Genomic DNA, 16,521 nt, shown 5'->3' with positions numbered 1-16,521 from the left:
TGTAATAGTGCCATTTTATGAGAGAGAGGAGTAAGACTGTCTGCTAAAAGAAGCTATTTTCTCTTGCCTGGTCTGCTTACTGAGTAACGATGACAGAAGGCTACCACACTAAGTACAGCCCAATTTGAAAACTGTGTGGCATTGGGCAATGTTTATATAAATAACAGTAAATTCAATGCTGGAAGCCAATGGCTATTACATGGAGATTATTGCAATGTATTTATAATATGTTTTTACGTCATTTAGCAACGTAGATCAGTCTTTGATAAATGCACAATGATTTAGGACAGAAAAGTTACTCTCCGTGGCTACATACTGACATGTGTGTACTTTAAAAGCAAGCAGCTGAAAAAGGTTTTAGGGAGATGCACCATTAAAATGAAGCCAAACATTAAAAAGGGGGAAAACTTCATGGGATGGTCTTTTGTTTCAGCCTTAACTGTATCTGCTGTGTGGCACAGAGGGAGTGAGTAGAAACAGCATTGGGGAGATTCCACTGTTGGGATCCAAAAAAACCCAACAACAAAAAGTTGGTAGGACTAGGGTTCAGATTTTAAGGGATCTGTTTGCCCAGCATGTGCCAGATCGGTTTTGTAATAGGAGGAGCTAACACGGCATCCTTCCCTGGCGAGACCAGTGTGGGGGTGAATTCCCCCCCAAAAAAGTGGGAGTTTAGAAGGATTAGTTCCCAAGGTTGGTGTCAGGCAGGAGTGCAGGGCTTTAGGCTGCTGTCACCTCTCCTTTTTGGGGCCCTCTGACACTAGTATTAACTTTAGGGATTAAACAAACGACTTCCCTAGGAAAGCTGGGAAGTGCCTGAAGAAATCAGGTGTACACAGCACGGGGCTGGCCTCATTTGTTCCTTGAGGTAGGTGTCTGGCTCAGGGGCTCATGGAGTCTAACAAATAACCACCAAAATGTGTCATATCGCTGCCACCTCTAAATGATTCATTCAGGGCCTTCTTGGGCAGTGAATGTCTCCTTCTCCGATAACTTGGTGCTTACATTATGAATTCCTTGAAAATTGACTCCCTGGGACATCTTTACAGGAGACATCAAGGGTTTCCATTTAAATTTAATGAACATTATGTAATTTGCCAAGGACTTCTACAATGCAAGAAAATCTGCCTCTTTGAGGCCAGACCTCCGTCAAAATAGTGGCAGCTTCATGGGATCCTTTAAAAACACTGCTGACTCTCCAGCTATGTATATTTTCTAATTCCTAATAAAATATTTTCCCCATTAAAGCAGCTTATTTCATTAATTTACAATTCATAGCTTAAATATGCTTATATTTTGCTATTGTAGATTACCTTGTACTTATTTTTAAGGAACACGGAATCACAAAGTGTGAAATGTCATTTTTTTAAAAAGAAAAGTCTTGTCTTGTGCATAGCAATTGCATTTGGATGAGAGTTTTTCAATACACTGTTTTTAAGGAGTTTTTACATGCTGTTTTAAACTAAATCATTAAACGCGTATAACAAGCAATTTAAGGTGTTCATACAATTTATAGTTGTAATTCCTTTAGAGATATGTTCTCCGATATTTTATAGTTATGATCCAAAAGCTACTACAGTAACATATTTTAAACTGTAATATTGTGAAGAGTCTAAATAATTCTTTTCCAAAGTATACAGAGCCAAAGTATCTTATTTACTCTTTTGTGTATTGTAGAAGTTAAAAATGAGGTCTGGGAGAATTAAGGTTTTCTTAAAAAATTGTACAAACCTGTGTGTTGCATTGCAGTGCCCCAGGACTTGGGTGTGTAGCCTCAGGCGCTCCTTTATCCAGCAGAGCAGCATCAGATTTGCTTTATTGCTTTATAAACGGGAGGACAAGAGAAGAGCAATTGGTTTACAGCAGGTGCTAGGTACTGCTTTTACTGACCACGGGAAAAAATCTTGATGCTTTGTGAGGTGTGGTCTTGACTTTTTGATGTCTGTAAAGTATAATGAGTGTGAATACCAGGCTTATGTGTTTCCAGGATCAAATATAGAAAACTTCCTATTTTCTTACATTTCCACAATTAAAAACTTGTATAAATAACAATTTCTTTATCGTTAGGGGCCAGATTATTGTTGGCTACAATACGTGTAAACAGTTTGCTTGGTTAGCATTACTGTCATTTAAGACTCTCTTGTAATTGGCCTCCTCATAATCCACACACAGAATCCTGTGAAACAGTCTGGATTTTACGTTGAGAGACTCAATGAAAGGAACATCCAACAGCTGTGAGGAGAAATAAAGTAATCCTGATTAAAAGCAAAAAAAATTGTGTGATCTGAATTAAGATTCAATTAGTGGGTACTGAAAAATATTTTTTATGGTAAGTAGTTTAATTATAAATCTCCAGTATAATTGCTTTGGAAAAACCTCATCCCTTGTGTTTGATGGTATAGAATTTACTAACTCTATACCATATAGAGATATATATATCTACATATATATACTCTAGTAAAACCAAATACTAAGTTAAGGACTTGTGCTTGAGCTTTGTTTCATCAGTCACACTATCAGAGGGTTCAAGCAGCATTTTATTGCTGGAGTTGATCACAACAGAGTTATATTTACTGATTATAGCTGTTTTTAAAATCTGTTTCAGTATTTTCTGTGTAGTTTTAAGTTCTGGACATTTCACCACATTCTATTTCCAGCATTATTTAGAACTTGTTCCAGTTCTCTTCATTCTTATGCATGCCGATGTGCTAAATGCCTCCCCAAAGCAGCTTAGCTCTCACCATATTTGGAGGCTGTTCCTCTTCTTTGCTCTTGAGCTGTTTTGGATGGGGACTTACGTCTAAAGTCACAAATGAAATATGTGACAAGAGCTGACTGCCAAAACCAGGATCAAAGCAAGTTTCTGAAGGGCTCATTGGAAAACTATCTTGAACTTTGGAAGGATGGCTCAAAGCTACAGTCTAAATAGAGCAAGACATCGTGAAATAAATGTCAAGGTGGGAACAGATTTCTTGCATACGGCGCATGGCCCCTAAGACTAGACAGTCACTTTGTTCTTAGGGGAAAGGAGGCTTATAAGCAGATGAATTTCCAAATGCCTATCGGTCAGAATGGGTTGGTTGTGGTGTTCTTCATCTGCAAGCCCACAGACCTTTGCATTTCCTGTTTGGGCTTACTACGGAAAAGTGTGTTAGCCAAAGAGCATTCTAAACAAAAGGTAATATTTGTTGATAGCATCATGTGGGGCATCATTAACTGGTTTGAAAAGTTGCCAAGTTTGGAGATGTGTTCTGTTAAATACATTCAGCGTCTTCCTCATCTAACTTAAAAATATGAGAAGACTCAGCTTTGATATTTTAGTTTCGGCCAGTTCATCTGAATGAAGAAGCGACCACATTTTTCCCTGTATCCTTCAAAGAAATGTACATTCACAGAAGACAACTGCTGTAACTGAGTGATTGGCTGTACTTTGTGGTTCAGTATGTATGTTAAAAAAAAAGCTGGCACTGGAGAAAAGAGAGTTCTTCTGTGAAAAACGTACACCTCCCTCACAATCACAGCATCTCTCAAGGTCCCAAGACTTTAAGGTGTTCAGAAATAGTAGGAGAAAACCATCCAGCCGTGATGGTCTTTAGCAACTGGGAGTCGTGCATTTAGTTAAAAAAAAGAGAAATGTTAATTTTACAAGGAAAGGAAATAAAACAGATTTTAAATAGTGGCTGTATTGAAGGCTGATCCCATGCTAATATATAAGGTAGCTGTAGAAGGGAACAGCATCTCTCGCACAATGTAACAGGTGAGGAGTGAGCTTGTGGAGTTTTCCTGTGGTAGGTATGAGAAGCAGTGACTGCCTCCTTACAGGAGGCTATAACTGGCTAGCTGCAGTAAGCATCACACTTCAGGAGTGTGTTAGATGCTGTGAACACAAATAGTAACAGATTTCTCAGGTTTTCCTAGTGCCTGGAAAAAAACTACACCATTTTTTTCCCCAAAGTAAATTACTTGATTTACAAGCCCCTGCTTTCATTTTTTTTATTTATTTATTACCCAAGGGACAATTAGCAGATGCACAAAATATTGAATATTATACTGCTTTATTTGATTCTTCCTTTGACTTGCCTTTGAAAGAAAAATTATGGATTTTAGTCTGACTAAAGGCTAATGGGAGTCAATGCTTTGTTCGAAGACTGACATATAGACCGAGAGTGCTGCAGTTATAAAGGGGCAATGTCAGGCTAGTTGAGTTCTTTCAACAATTAAAATCTTTCTGTGAAGTGGTGATCTGGCAGGAGCTCTTTCTGCAATGGCCTGGGAAACATCCTTCCCTCAATAAATCCCCATACAAAGTAGCCGTCGTTCTAGCTTGGGAAGAGTTACTAGCCTGATACTGCCCAGTTAAAATAACCACTCTGCAATCCCAGATACAAAGGGATGCTTTTTCTGAAGTATTTTTGAAGGCAATGCTTTCTCATTAGAACGCTTTCAAAGATACGAAAGGATAAGATCATCACATTACAAAATTTCCAGGATTTCATCTTTTTCTCATTGCTAACCTAAGACTTGTACTTGGACAGCTGAGTCATTGTCTGAACACCCTTGAGCAAGTTGGTTGTAGCCCTTGCGGTTTGCACAGTAGCAGGTCTCAGCATGACATCTGGATTATTGTTATCCCTTTGCTATAGTACCCAATGGCACCACCGTATATTGTATCAGCTTGTATCTCTCAACTGCTGCTTATTAATTATTTAGACCATTGGAAAACTGAACCACCCTGCTTCCTGCAGGTATAAAATGTGTTTATTTAAGATGTGGCTCTGGAGTTTACACCACCTATTGCTGCCTGTGAGAAAAGCTGGCAGCATATCTGATAAAGAATAAGAATCTCATGTTCTCAGACGACTTCTCGTGAGCAGCAGAAGTCAGGAGGCTCACGGAGGCTCACTCCTATTTAAAACATTTTTTCCTTTTTTTTTTTTTTTTCCCCCTCTTGATCCTTACTAAGTAGGAAGTTCTGCAATTCTCAATAGGTGTATTTATTTTTTTTCAAACTTTGACATTAATGCCATATTTTGGCATTATACTATGTCCAAATGAGCTTAAAGGGCAACTGAATTAACAGTTATCCCCACTTTGGGCTGGTTTTAATGACTATCTTGGATTCAGAGCAGTGGACCCTTATACCTGTTTTCAAAGTAGCAATTGGCTTTGCTGACATAGAGGAAAACTTAGGGCTGAGTATAAATCCTGGTCCCTAGGAATGGAATATTTTGGCTTGTCTGATGGTAAAGTTACACAAAAAAGTAATGTGTTAGTAGCCTAGGATTTTTGTGAGATGGCAGTAGCATCAGTCTGTTTCTGAAGCTTTTTCTCCCTCTGGCACACAGACAGCTAAGCGGTTGAAGCCAGTGATTTACACAGCTTCAGTTCTGAGTATGAACTTTTTCTTTAGCTGTTGAAATATTGTCACTCATGTTGGTGCACCTGTACTTTCAATTTGGCTTCAGATCAGTATAGAACATGCACTTTGGCAAGTTGTAAAAATTAGTTGAAGACTAATAATAAATAAAATGTCATCCTGCCCAAGCACGTTGTATTTTCTTTACTAATACAATTGCTCATTGAACTTATTTTCCAGATAGAGTTCTGTATATTTAAGTATGTATCTGAATAACTGCACTTTTAAATTCAAGAGTCAAGTAGCTACTTTGTATGCTGTGCTTATCTTAAATAGAGTTTGATTTAAAACATTTATCTTCCCCGGTATCATCTCCCATGTCAAAGCACATTTAAATCATGCTCTGTTCCTAAATATCGCTCGTGTTTAAAATGGTATCCAAGTACGAAAAAGTTTGATGAGTGCTCTGTTATTTGCCCACTTTGTAGTTATTAGCTGCTGTGCCATTGTTTTGAATATCACTGAAGCTGAGAAGGAGAAGCTTCAGCAAAGTAAACTTTTAAAAATTAAAGCCAAGGTCAGACTCCAGGGTTAGCAACACTAGAAGACTGCAATTTAAGATGCGTGCCATTATGCAAAATCATGTGCTGAGTTACAGCCTCAAGTCTCCATTGTGATCTGTGAGGTTTCCTACCTAAAAATATCAGAGGAATTTCAGGAGGGGGTTTCTTTTGTTTCTCCCTTATATCTTGACAGAGAACGATGCAATTCTGGCAGTAGTCATCTTTTAGATCAGTAACTCAAAAGAAAAACTGTTATTCCAGGAATGTGTAGGAAGTGCATCGCTTCAGTGAAGGCAGCAGACTCAGCATGAGACTTGGGAGCCATTTGGCACCTTGTCACATTTTATGGATTTGCACCAGTAGAACATTCAAGCAGCACCTCTGAATCTAGAAATAAATCCGTTAAGGGACAGTAAGTGACCCACTATTTTACTGATTATGTGCTTCATATTTAAACTAAACACTGTCACAGCTAAGTGTTTTTTTCCAAGATCTTCACTTTTCCTTAACCTTATTCTACATCTTTTCCTTCAGGCGATCAGAAAGCACAAGCACACAGTGGTGCCAAATGGTGGCTTCCAGAAAGGCTGGAATGGAGAGGTCAGGCTCAGTTTGCTTGGATGATTTGTGTGGAAGTTAGGATAATTAATTTACCAAAACAAAAATCTGTTTCTCCTTTCTGGGTGAAAGAACATCATGTGCTATGCTTTTAAAGTACTTGTCCCCAAGCCAAAACACTGTGGAGATATTTTGCAGTCCTCCTACTTCAGAAAACATCAAAGCCCACCACCATCACATTTCCTCAACTTCTGTGTGAATCTGAGGTATTATGGTTTCATAATTTTGATCGTTTGTGTGAAAACATTTTTAATAGGAGAAACAGACAGATTATGTTCAATAAAAACAGAAACACAGTTCTGAATATGTTTAAACAAGTTTTTGCATTGATAAACAAAACTACCAGGTATTTTTTTCAATCATGCAGACACAAAAAAAGTCATCAGTACTTACTAAAGAATTTGTGCAGTGCTCAGGGCAAGTTACAGCTGGATCCTCTTAAAAACCTCAATCTTTTCTAATAAATGACTCATAAAACTATTGTAGCTATGAAGCTTTTCAGAAAATTTATATAATTAAAAGGGATTTTCACCATTTGAACAAATTTTAAGTTATTGTAAATATCTTCTTTAAATATGAGGAGGAAAAAAACGCTTGTTGCTTTTGCAAAGTGTTTCTCTTTCGAACAGCCCACAAATGGAGTTTCAAAACTGATAAGTTTGCTACAGTAATTGTTCCGATGTGTTGGAGTGACGCTTCCTACTGGGCAGGGCTAAGGCACCTGGAAAGAGTCTTGTGCATCTCTGTGTAATTAGCTGAGTACGTGGGAATTTGCTGTCCAATTAACTCTGTAACACTCTATTGAGCCAAACTGTCTTGTCTTTTCTTACATGAGATGTATGTGTTTGGAAATACTGCTCAAATTCCATTGGGTCATTGACAAAGTACATTCTAAGCCCTAACTCCTGTCACCCCTGAGATCTGCTCCCACCTTTTGATGTTTAGCCCCCAAGACATCTCTTCTGCCTTCCACAGCTTGCAGATGAAATCCTGTTTTAAGATCTTCTTCCTCCCAGTAGCTTTTCCTCCCCTCCAGGGCCTGCCGCTTCACCAGTGCTTACCTCCGCTACCTGCATATCCATGTGGAGCCGGGAGACTCCCAGGTGAGGCGTTAGGAAAAGCTGCCACTGAGAAGACAGCGACACAGCCTTAGAGAGGAGAAAACGTTGAATTTAAACATCCATCTTCTTCAAGTCCATTCCAGAAGAAATAGTCCGTGCAATAAGGCCATTAGCAAGCATAACAAGAAGACTGAATTGTTTCTTCATGACCAAAGCACTAGCAGGAAAGAAATTCCTGGTCAATTTTTAAAATATCTAATGACTCACTGGGATCTCTTTTCACCAAGTGCTACAGGGACATTTTTGTCATAGAATAACTCAGGTTGGAAGGGACCTCAGACTGGATCATCTAGTCCAGCTTCCCAGATCTTCAGACAACGTTGCCTTTCCAGGAATTCTGTGGTAACTAAACGGTTTCTTCACAGGCACATAACCAACTCTTGTGGTTTTGTGTCTCGGAATGCAGAACTGAACTGGGTAACATCTTTTAAGATGCAAAAAAATAAAAATAAAAATCCCTTTGTAATCCATTATTCTTCTGTGTTGTCTTCTTTATGTTAACAGGACTGCGTTTGTGAGTAATGGGTATGGGATTAAGTCTTCTAGTGAGCTGCATGGCCTGATAATAATGAATTTAAACTGACCCTGCAGAACTTCCCAGAGATGTGTAAAGGTAAGTATTGTCTCTATGCTAATGTTAAAAGTGAATACTACTTCTAGGAATACAAAAGCAACCTTTTATTAAAACTAATATGGGCTATAATAACCGGTAATACTAAAATTTATGGATTTATTCTGATAAAACAAAAATTATTCAAGCTATATTAGCAGCAAAATGGTTATTAAAGCAATAAGAACAACCACAAGCTTTATAAAAAATTACTTTAATACTGTATGATTATGTATTCTCTAAGGGTCATGTGAGAAAGTGCCAGCTTATAACAAAGGATAAAACTGTGTCTAAATATACTGTCAGATAAAGTTCCCATTGACAATGTGGGAGGAAAATCACTTAGGACCTATAAACCGACTTAGATGTAGAATAAAACGTGGAATATTCATCCTATTAATTTATCTACTGATATTAGAGAGATAAAAATGATAATAATCTAGAACCTGGCAAAGAATTTAAAATGCTGTGAGGTTACCATTAACTGGGTATTTACCTAAAAGTCAGAGGAGGCAAGGAGACTTGGGCTGGCAGAGCTGAGATCATGTCGGTTTGAACATAAGTGAAGTAAGTTCAGGAACCAAGTCGGACAACCATATTTTAGTATCCCGTAAAGCTCTGGATATGATGTAAGTGAAGCAATGCATTCCTTAAAGTGGGAAAAATCGTAGTCATATAAAATTTGTGTCAAAATAATATTACTGAACTTTTACGAACCAAACCCCAAATTTGATATACCAAATACTGAATAACGAAGTCTGTACAGCACGGTTAAGGTGGGATAGCTAATGAGGTTAAGGAGGTAAAAATGGAAATTATTGCACAGGAGCAGAAGCCAAATGAAGACCTTGGCACACGGAGAGGACCAAGGTTTCTCTAGCCTAGGCTTATGGTAAGAATGGAGATGTGCTATCGGAGCCTTGAGTACAAGAGCACAGAGGTTAAAAACACAAGGTTGTTTTGGGTGGTCTTTTTAACGGAGTGAAGAGATCCAAGTAAATATAAACATGTTACAATTGAATGTTTTGATTGTGCTCATCAAGCTCATCCAATATAAACCAGTACTTGTTTTTTTTTCTAAAAAGGAAAATTCTATTAATCATTTTTACATAAATTTCAACAAATATCTAGTATAAGATTAGACCATAGCAACAAGCCACAGGGAAAAAAAGAAGTTTCTGTGAGCCAAGCTAAGCACATTTAAAGCAAAATAGTTAAAAAGTAATTTAAATAATATTAATTAGCAAGGAGAACACCTTTAAGGGTGCTATAACTTTGTTTTCAGTTTTCTTATATGTAGTGTACACTATATCTTGTATCTGTTATTCAGGCACGTATACATTTTTTTTATATTTGCATTTATTATGGGTTGGATAATGATTGTATCCTCATTTGGGTAGAAATTGTAATTCCAATGGATAAAAAAATCTAGGCATTAATCTTGTTGATGCTACTGAAATAAATTACCCTAAGTAGGCTAGTTATATAAGCAAAACAATATAAATTCATCTAAATTCAATTATTAAACAAAGAGACTATTGTATTTAATTAGAAAATTGAATCAATTTACTTGCATTCATCCTTATCCTTCATAATTTTAGAGCTGATAGATCTCTTTCTCTTACGCTGTATTGTTATACACAGAAAGAAGAGAATAATCTCGCTTCCATTTTTCAATTCCTGTTTGATTTTTTCCAGCTGTGGATGAACTAATTACTAATCAGAACTAGTGGAATAAACTGAAGCAAAAAAAGATTATTCTTATACAATAGGAAAGGAGAGTGTTGTCAAAACCTGATTTAAGACCAACAAACTGATACGCATGTTTAGTCAGGACATCAGCTAGCTCAGTAGCTTCACTTTCCTCAAAATTTAGAGAAAACTTGTATGAATATTTTAAAGTTTTAAATAATTGAATAGATTACAGTAAGATTAGAACTAACAAAAAGTATTGTGAATTTATTGAAATGCTGTTATTTTTTAATTATTTTTAAAAACCGAATTATTGTAGTTGTTTCTGCTAGTCACCCCAAGTTATAGTGGATAAGTTCAAAAAAAACCAAAGAATGTGAAACTTGAAATAACTGATCCAGCTGTTGGAGTCATCCTTAATTGTTACAGTCCAGTGCAAAGTTTGCTGAAGCTGAAATCAGAAGATAGAGCACAAGAAAAGCTAAATGGGGAGAGATTTAAAGCAAGCATGAGGAAGACGTGAACTGTGCTCCGATTTCCTTATAAGCAAAATCATAGTTTTCTTAATACTGAATGAAAGTAAGTAAAAAGCATTTTATCTTGGTTTAAAAGAGTGGAATTTGGCCACAGTACTGATGCTCATAAAACTGAAATAATTTTTAATCCTCACAATGTATCATGCATTTATCATTATTTAACCCCTCCAAACTCCCCTAAAATAAGCTGATACAGGCTTAAACTGTAACTTGTAATTTGTGTTTGAAACCCCAACTCACTGGACCGAAGCAAAACTCAGGGTTTAGAAAGACACAATATTTTCACACAAAGAAATCAAAACAAAAAGAAAAGAACAAATCTCCTTTTGAAATACATTTTATTACTTGGGTTTGCTGGACTTACTCTTTTTTCTAAGGGAGACTTGAGGTACTTAATGTACAATAATTTAAAAATTTTGGAATTATTTTGATACATCAAGATACCATAAAGCCTTATGCAAAGCAGAGTTCAAATTGCAATTGGTCTGGTTCCTTGGAGCTGGTTAAGCTAGAAAGAACTCGTAAGTTTTATGGTCTAGGTTTTTATGAAGCATATTATCCCAAACGGGTCACTCTGAAAATCACTGTAGTAAGACCTTGTTATATTTGGCTGGGATCTGCAATTGTTAGGAGGCAGCCCGAAGTTCAGTGAAGTCATGGATTTTCATCAAGTCAGTATAGATTAATACGGACTAGATCTGTCACACTTCAGCTAACAATGACCTTTCTTTACATGTATGTGTGTTCCCTTGCTGAATTCGATTACCAAGACACCTATTTCTTAAGCACTACAAAGTACTTTTCTTGGGAAAAATACCTTGCCTGTCTATTCTTCAACCAGTGATTATAAGTAGGCATGGTAAATCCTGCAGACTACAGTGAGACTAACCCTGGGAGAGAAAGGTCTCTGTGCAAGTATCAAGAGCACAGGTATCCATTTTTTTCCAAGGAAATGCAAATATATTTAAGTATTTAAATCGTACATGAATAATGATAAAGATGCACCAATAAGTTTAAAGAGTTTCTTTGCATAACTTTTCCCCAGAAACTATCGGGCTAATTTCCACACAAATTTATCATCACATACAAAATTGCTGCAGTTAAGAAAATTACTGTTTGAGGTATAAAGGGGTGAATTGTTCTTCCGAAACCAAGATGTTATAGGGTTTGGCAGCTGTTATATTAGGGTTTATGAACTGTGAATGTTCTACAATGTTCTCCTTTTCCAAGTGGGCTCAAACTGTTGATACATCTCTGAATGAATCTTGTAAACTGTGATCCCACGGGTGCACTTCAATTTTGGAGCCTTTGTTACAGCAAACGAAATAAAAGTTTTGCTAATCAAGTAACATATATGCTTGATGTAGCATATAAATTACACCACTTCTGCTTCTCTAGATTGACTTTAAAAATATTTGATTGGCACCACACATTTTGTATATGGTTGTACAGTTTTCTTGTATTGACTGGCATATGTGGAAAAACTTTTTGGCAAACAAACTGCAGATTATTCATCGATGCAAGTGAATCTAGGGACAGTGTGAGGTGTTTGAGCTGGCATTTTGATTGACTGGGCCACAATAACGCATAGACTCCACTGAGCTAGACTCTCCTCTGTCATGAAGATGCTTATGTAGTTCCTTTTAAAAATGGAAGTGATACTGCCCTTTTTCAAAATGTATTTTATTGAAGGGAAAGAGAGACATGAGCAGGATAAAGAGCACATTAGTCATTAGAGGGTTTGGCCAAGCTGTAAGAAATTCAGGTTCTCTGTCCCCTTCTGCATAAAGGTATTAGGGTCCAAACCATCTGCTCTCCAGGAAGATGCTTTTGCAACTGGCTGTCACAGTCCTGGGCACAAGGACACTCCAATGCTGTAGCTAAAGCTTTGCTAGCACTGCAGAAAACTCACAGAGTGCGGGGCTGGGATAGGAAGGAGGCAGAATCTCAGCTCTCTAGTTTGGCAATGATAGCATTCGGTGCCATTAAGCTATGAGAGCTGTTAATGCATGTTCTGTGTTAAAGGCGATGCCATTCGTGTTTAGGCAAATTAGAGCCAGGCACTGGACCCCCAGAGGATGATGGTGGTGCTGGGCTATAAAAGTTGAAGAAGTTTTACTGTTGAAAACATAAGCACATACGTGACCTGAGGAGTCATACTTCTGTACCTGAATGCCTACATTTTATTTGTCTTGCTTTTTCTGCTTGCATCCTTTGGCAGGTGATGGCTTTAGCAATTTGCCACAAATCACGCAAAAAGCTGTAGCAGAGAAGGAAACTGAACCAAAGCCAGCCATCTTCCATCTTTTGGCCCTGCTCTTCCGGATGATGCCTATGAAGATGCAAATTATCCCCTCTCCAAGGCAAATCCTAGGGACTCCACAATGGAAAAGCCTAAAAGGCTTGATTAGGACCCACTGGTGCATCCAAGCAGCTGTTTACAAATCAGCGTGGTAAAAACCCACAAGTCCAACAGGGCAGAGAAGCCTGTAGTGACACCAACAGTCTTGGAGTGGTTACATTCCTACGGACTGGCAGAAGTAAAAATAAATTCGCAATGAAGATGTGCTCCATGATCTTAGCCACCTGCCTCAAGAGCTGTACTCTGCCAGTGCAACAGAGACTTGAATTACGTGTGTCACACTTTTCCTTCTGCTGCAAAATCTCTGCTTCATTCATCTGTTGGTCAGATCCAGCTGTGGGTTTTGCTTTCACATCAGCCTTTGAGGCATTAGGGCCAGTTCATCTCATGTGGATGTTGTAAAATAATTAGTCAACAAGTACAAAACATATCAGATGCAAGAAAACTGAGGGCCTATAAAAGTCTCTAGGAAATTATTCTTTAAAGCTCGTCTCCTGTTGTTAATTGAGAGGGGGCGGGGAAAGAGCCAGAGGTATGATTTCAGCTTTTAACATGCGCACAGTTACATCCTATGAAAAAAATTAGATGTGAGTAATGAGGCAGACCTAATTCTGTTACTTCTCAGCTTTGGAGCACTTGACTTTATAAACTTATATTTCTAACATTTGTTGATCTAGAATTTGATACAATTTGATACATAAGGCTATTTTCTACCGGTGCTGGGAGAAGTTATGAACTCACCCTAATGAAGGTTACTAAGCGTGCACCTTTGGAGAGGCACCCAAGAGTAAGCCACCTTATTAACAAATGTAAGAGTAATGATGCTGTTCCTTGATGTTCCAACAGGCATCAAGGTGTCAGCAAGGTTGGGAATCTCATGATGTATGCTCTGAAACAGCTTGTTCTTACAGTCTGAAGAGGCATGAGCTGGCATGCACACACTTGGCTCCGGGGCTTTCTGCTGCAGCTGTGCGCTTTGTCGGGCTCTCCGCAAACCTCGGGGTGCTCTTCCCGGGAGACTTTTCTGTGTGGGGCGAAGGTGCAGCACCCAGTCATGCTCTGCTGCATTCCAGGAGTGCTGCCCCAGCCCAAAATAGAAACTCCTAAACAACAAAAGGTGAGCACGTTGTTTTGTAAATCAAAGCGAAGCATTGGTTACTAAGCTGGAGGAGGCCACGGACAAATAGTTATTTAGCAGTAGGTCTATTCTGGAGCATAAAAAAAATTATATAAACGCAGTTCATAGAGTGTGGATTATAAATTTGCATGGTTTAGATCAGATTCTGTTCTCAACATTGAGAAATACTGTGCAAGCCCAAGCAACACGGACAAAAGCAGTGTTGCTCTGTAGTTCCTCTGATTGAAGCAGTCATAATTTGCCCTCAATTACCTTTAGCTAAGCATGGATCTAAACTAAATCCTTGAAGCTGACCCTCCTCAGATTTGCAAAAAGTTCACATGAGCCCTGGCTTTCAATGCGGTGCACAGCTCCCATCTCACACTTTAAGTGCAGCGAACATACCTTTTGAGTTTACCTGTGCATTTGCAGTTGGAGAACTTCAGAAGATAAAAAGTTAATATGATATAAATTTAGGGCCGACATGCTTGCACTGTGAAGGCAGGTTAATCAGCCTCTTAACATCCTGTATTTCCCCTGGCAAGTAATGACATTATGCTTCAATCACATCGACCTTTTTTTAACACTGCCCTCAAGAAAGATTTGGAAAAGATAAACATTTCCCGTAACATTTTTTCCCCCCTGACTTGCATCAGCTATATATGATTTATCTTTTAATGTGTTAAGGCCAGCTCAGTACTCCCTGCCCAAGATAATCTCTCATTGACTCCACCAGGAGATTTTCTCATGGCAAGAACATTAAACAGAACACAGGTTTTATTTTATTTTTAATGTGCTTCTGACAAATTTTTTAATTTTGTATCTCTTTTTTAATTTTCATTTCTGTCTCAGTGATGCAGTAGAGATAATTTATTGGGATATAGTTTCTACACTATTGTTTCAGCCCTGCTTTAACACCTGCCATGGATGATAAATAGCTACCCTGGCTACCGGTGTGAATTATAGGAGTGCAAGTATTGCATTAGTCTTTCTAAAACATCGTCAGCCACAAATTACTTAATGGTATGCAAAGTTAATAGGTCATTAACAGTATCATTGTGGCCAGTAAGGAACATACAACTGAATGCAGGGCAGGTGTTAGCGTCACCGATGTGCAATATGTCATGCACTAGTATATCATGAAATGTGATGATTCTCCCTATGCCTTGCTTCTAACTTTATTTATTACCGTGGTCTTTTGTGCATAGGCACTGACTTCAGTAATTTTTGGATGGCAGGATTGCTGTTATCAATGATTTTTTCTTCATTCACATTGGCACTTATAATATTTTCTGCTAACTTCAAATATTCTTTTTTTTTTTTTTTTGCTACAAAGGCACATTGATAGTGGCTTGGTTTAAGAAATTGAAAGCTTACATAAAACTTGCCTTAATATTGTGGTCTGTAGAAGGTAAAAAGTTATTACACTTTTCTTTTTGTACTGTGGGGACAGTCCTAAATTTTATCATGTATTTGCTGACTTTAAATTCCTCTCTTGAAAATGCTTCTATTCATTATTACCTTTAGTAACAAAAAAGAACATATGAAATCAGCGCTGCTATTTTTGCCATTAAACATGTTTGGAAAATGAGGTCCTGAATTAGGATGCTATAGAGAAATTAGATTTGAATTGGTAATGTTATTTTATTTTACTCATCATGGTAACTGTCATAATTAAATGCTTTAATTGGAAACTGGTTTTTGTTTACTTCTTGGGAATAAGTTTTGATTTTATTTTTATGACTTTTGCATGAGCTTTATTACAAAATGATCTACAAAGTTTACATTACAAAATGTAAAAGAGTTCCTCTAATGATTTTATTAGGCTTTTGAACCTTTTTCCTCATTATGTGTAGCTACTGACATGTAACCAATTGCAGCATCAAAAGATAGTTTTGCTTATGATACGTGTTATGAAGTACAGTGACCTGGTCTCTTCAGTTTTTCACTGGGATGCTTAGGATTTGCAATTCCCAATTGCAATCAGAATTAGAAATCCCAGTTTATGCCAGTTCTGGTGTGAACTTTGCCATTCAGTGATATTTAATAAGAGGAATGGGAGGGAGTGGGAGGATTGTTTTTATTTTGCTATGAACTAAACAGACAACCAGAGAAGTGTGCCACTGAAGGTGGCAAAGTATTAGTGAAGGGACCCAGAAAAATTGCTGCCTTCCTTAGTTTCCCCTGATGTCCTTGAATGGAATGAGTTTGGGGGCAGCAGGATAACACATGGGGAGGTCATGACATTTCTGTTTGTTTTGGGGGACCAGTCACAATGATTTGGTTTTCAGCTCTCAGTTTCAACCAGCTGTAAGCTAGGGGAATGCAGTGTTTTATTCATCCTTGTCTGGTCTTGGTATGTAAGGTCCATTATGGAGATCCACCTAGTGCTGGAGGTGTACCACCATCATTTTGCAGTCACTGTGCTTCATTGCTGTTTGCCACGTGATATGGTGGAGGTGAAGTCACTTGACAGTCCTGTTGCTTAATTAGTTTCAAAGCTGCAAAGAATGTTTCAGGGTAGACTTTCACTCCTGCTCTCAAAA

The sequence above is a fragment of the Falco peregrinus genome, chromosome 1 (assembly GCF_023634155.1).
Source record: "Falco peregrinus isolate bFalPer1 chromosome 1, bFalPer1.pri, whole genome shotgun sequence".
NCBI classification, from domain to species: Eukaryota; Metazoa; Chordata; class Aves; order Falconiformes; family Falconidae; genus Falco; species Falco peregrinus.
Note: the sequence above shows the minus strand (reverse complement) of the source record.